The sequence below is a fragment of the Lepus europaeus genome, chromosome 14 (assembly GCF_033115175.1).
Source record: "Lepus europaeus isolate LE1 chromosome 14, mLepTim1.pri, whole genome shotgun sequence".
NCBI lineage: Eukaryota > Metazoa > Chordata > Mammalia > Lagomorpha > Leporidae > Lepus > Lepus europaeus.
This window is the reverse complement of record NC_084840.1, coordinates 12,184,995-12,189,807: the sequence shown is the minus strand read 5'-3', so window position 1 is coordinate 12,189,807 and position 4,813 is coordinate 12,184,995.

The window sequence follows — 4,813 nt, the reverse complement described above, 5'->3', positions numbered from 1 at the left end:
GACGACATTTGGTATTATCAGTGGTTTGGATTTTTGTCATTCAAATAGCTGTGCCGTGGTATCTCTAAATTTGTAATACCTTAAATATGTATGTTGTTGAACTTCTTTTTTATATGTCTAATTTCCATCTGTATATCTTTGGTGAGGAATCTATTTAGGTCATTTGCTCATTTTCTAATTGGTTAATTCTTTTCTTATTGAGTTTAAGAGAGATCTTTTATTTTCCTCCCCCTGCTGCAGGGAGATTCATGAACAGAGATGAGACTCCAAGGCCAGAAGGCAGTCTTTTATTATCCTGGTGGCATGGGGCCCAGTTGAATTTGTATCTAAAAAGACTGAGTCCTGAACAAAGAGTGCATTTCTTTATATATATTTTGTAGCTTCTTTGTCTCCCTGATATGGCTACATGAATACATTTAATTGGATATTCTAATGTTATATGGTGGTTATAAGAATTGACACAATACTGCATATCATACATTATTACTGGATATTTCTTTCACACACACACTGGCAAGGGTTAACACCATTGTTCTTTACTAGCAAGTGGACGCTGAAATGGTTATGTATAAGCAGACAATAACTACAGCTGAAGCATTCAGAGTAAGTAGATAAGGACCACGTCCCATTTCCAGGGTAAGTTTCTCTTTCCCTTTTCCCTGACCTTGTGGAGACCTCTACACACTACTTACCTAACTGTGAATTCTGACCACTGCCTTTGTTCTGCAACCTACCTGTCCCAGGTTCCTCCTCTTCTTAGTCAGGCTTTTCTTGAGAGACTCACTCACCCCTGACAGACCTCCAGGTGCCATCTATGTATGCAGAAGTAACTGTTCCTTAGACATCAGTCACTCTACTCCCCTGAGTTGTGGCAGGCCATGTTCGCCCCCACTCTCTATTGCCAGCCACTGGTGGCACTTGTCCAGAGACCTCTTATTTTTGGACCCAATTCTGGCAAGTTCTCTTTATAGGTGACCCACTGGGGCAAATCTCTTTCCTCCTACCTAGTCTCTTCCTGGAAGTATCCTCTCCAAGTCACATTGGCAATGAGGATGCTCACTTTTCTTGCAAACTCTTGCCCATAATCCTAGTTGAGAGGATTTTTCAGGAGACTCAATTTCAGTTCCTGGCCTTCTAGTCACGGCAAGCCGTAAGGTGTCCTACGAAGGATGCTCGCAGCCCAGGAACACATGAGAAGAGGTGGAGGTGGAGGTAAGAGCGTCTACTGCTGTTCTCTGCCTTCTCCCTGCTAGGACTCCAGGATGCTCCCACAGCCCAGGAACTGGAAATATGCCTCAAGTGAGGAGCGGCAAAGACATAGGGATACGTTTGTTTCTTGTCATTACATTTCAGTTGGGTAATAGGCTATCTTTGAGATCCACCTCTTTGGAGTATGTTGTTGGCCACTGGGATTCTTTTGATCCTCAAACCCTGAAGAAAAATTGCCTTTTTTTTCTGCATCACCCCCAGGATACAAAGAGACGTGGCCCTTAGAGGAAAGTATTAAATACAACACCGTCCTCCAACCAGTCTTATTCTGTCACAGAGCCAGGAAACTAAGATCCCCTGTGTTCAAGCAGTTTTTTCCTGAGAGGTAAGCCAGACCTTTGCCAAATCTGTCAGGTAGACCCAAAAGTTACCCTGAACACTCCAGCTGCCCTATCCCTCCACTCACCATGGAGCCTACCACAGAATCTACCCTAGTCCCATCACATCTTAAAGGAGGGTGTTATCACTCCACCAGCCTCAGACATACAGCAAACGCTTCAAAAACAGGCTATGGGACCCAAGAACACATTAGAAACCTCCTGAAGACTGCTGACTTGATCTTTTACAATCACAACATGGAGGAGACCCAACAATGGGACAGAAGTGGTGAGGGATAGGCCACAGGCCTGGTAGCAGCTTTATGACCCTACCCAGCTGACGGTAAGTCAGAGAAAGTAAAAACAAAACAAGGTGTGGCTACAGCTGCACCCAGGGACCTATGAAGTGATGTGGTTGTTGTCAGCTGCTGCATTCCCAGCTCCAGAGAAAACCCCATGACCCTGTCTTGTTTTCAGTGGGGTCATCAGAGGACTGACTGACCCCAGAGACCAAGACCTCTAGGGTCAGGCCCCCACCTTCAAATGACCCAATAGTACTAAAGGTGTCCTGGACTTAACCTGTGGACTCCTGCCACCCAGACCATCAGCACACAGGATGCCCAGGTGGCCCTGGCTGTCTAAGGGATTTCATTCTGGGATACTGATTTCTTCTGGGATAATGGAACCACCTTTCCTGTCCTTGTAACAAATGCAGGCTTCCCTTTTTCCCTATGAATGGTGAGAGGCATCTCAGGAAAGCACCTAGTTAGATGTGTCAGCCAGCCCCTTAGTTGTGGCTGGGATATCTTATATCCCAGGTGGGAACCAACATCCCCATGGCCCAAGGGCAAGCTGTGGTCATTCTGGGAACAGCTCTGCTATGTGGTGTGCTACTTCTTTTTATCTTACAATTCATGGGCTTGCCTCTGTTAATGATATGCTGTGATGGTCAGACTTAATTCAGCCTTATTCTCTAATCACCCTTGAATGGCTTTTTTCCTCTTATGTTGATTATCAATGCTTTCTTGGTAGAGAGAGAGAGAGAGAGAGAGAGAGGTAGAGAGAGAGAGAGAGAGAGAGAGAGAGAGAGAGAGAGAGGGAGAGAGAGAGAGAGGATTTATATGTATGGAATCAAAAACTGGAGACAAAGGGGAAGACTTCATTCTGTTTAGTTCTCTGGGGAAGCCTGTCTAATTTTCCTGATCGTGCTGAGATTGTTGGAGTAAAACAAAGGAGTCACTTACAGATTTGAGAGTGCTAATGTGCTGATTAATTTTCAAATACAAACAAATTAATAAGTTCCTAAAACAAACTGGGCCATTTTTAATTTGTCTACTGTCTCCATCATGTGAAATCTGGCCCACATGAACTGTGTACAAGGCATGAGTGTTCGGTCGTTTTTACTGAGATTAGCTTTAACAGTTTGCATATCTGTATTTTAACAAACACCTATAACTCTTGAATTATTTTATTTTTCATGTTTCAAAGCTGTTCATTAGCTTAAGTATTATTTTCAAAATAGGAATTCAGAAAGGCTATGATAAAAAATGTACAAGAAAGCTAAGATAGTTTGTCCTCATTGGTTTTGTTGTTATTGTTTTGGGTTTTGTTTTTCTTTTAGTTACTTAAGTGAAAATATTTAGGGTAAGGATTTTAAGTTTGTTTCTATAGAAACTGCATTTTAAAGTGGTGTTGATATGTCAGTCATACTGCTAGTAGTTGAGCTATATCAAAATTGAGAGAATTCTGGAAGTGTCAGTGCATAAGCATAACAGGTGGAATCATGAAAGGGTGAATGATATTAGCAAGTAATAAAGCATGCACGGAATAATAAAATATTTCCTCTAAATTTATACATTTAAGGAAGTGAAAATAAGAAATACTGCCAACAAAGGGAATATAAAAGCACTGATTGGGAGAAAAACTAGACAGTGTATGTCTTTGCATTGAAAGATACATGAGGGTGATTAGAAGGGAGAGAGCAAGAAAGACAATAAGAGAAGCCACCAAATGGATAAAACAATGAAAGAAAAAATTGGCAATTAAAATTGAGTCATTACTGGGGCCGGCGCCTTGGCTCACATGGCTAATCCTCTGCCTGCAGCGCTGGCGTCCCATATGGGCACTGGGTTCTAGTCCCAGTTGCTCCTCTTGCAGTCCAGCTCTCTGTTGTGGCCCGGGAGGGCAGTGGAGGATGGCCCAAGTGCTCGGGCCCCTGCACCCATGTGGGAGACCAGGAAGAGGCACCTGGCTCCTGGCTTTGGATTGGTGCAGTGCCGGCTGTGGCGGCCATTTTGGGAGTGAACCAACAGAAGAGAAGACCTTTCTCTCTTTCACTGTCTGTAACTCTACCTGTCTAATAAATAAATAAAAAAAAAAGAGTCATTACTAATAATCAACTAATGAGATATTTTAATATTATTTAATGATTTGATGGTTGTTGAGTATTGTTGCACAACCTGAAAATAATTAAAATAATATCTAAATATTATATTTTATATCCAGGTTTCCTCTATAGTAATATTCAGTTATTAGCTCTGTGTTACCACAAATTTCAGATGCTTTTAGCATATTATAAGGTAAATACATTTTAGTGTTCATGGTGACAAATATTTATTTTCTTTATGATTTCTAACAAGAGAATAGCTGCGAATATGTGGTTGCCTTTGGTCTTACAAAGGAAGACCTTGCCGGTGCCGCGGCTCAGTAATCCAATCCTCCGCTTGCGGCGCCCCCACACCAGGTTCTAGTCCCGGTCGGGGTGCCGGATTCTGTCCCGGTTGCTCCTCTTCGTGTCCAGCTCTCTGCTGTGGCCCGGGAGTGCAGTGGAGGATGGCCCAAGTGCTTGGGCCCTGCACCCCATCCATGGGAGACCAGGAGGAAGCATCTGGCTCCTGGCTTCGGATCAGTGTAGTGTGCCGGCTGTTGGGGGGTGAACCAACGGAAAAGGAAGACCTTTCTCTCTGTCTCTCTCTCTCACTGTCCACTCTGCCTGTCAAAAACAAACACACAAACAAAGGAAGACCTTTTTAAAGATGTTTACCCCCTTTCACCCTCCACATTCATAAGTTCCTGACCATGACGAAGCTCCTCACCTTGCCTGGTTCATGGTTATGCTAACTTCAAATCCTTTCCTCAAATAAGTTTTAAGCTCTGCTCTTTTGCTGACATTTTCATACAGTGCCATCCTGCAGCAGATGGCTAAGGATTCTAATCAAGAAATTTTG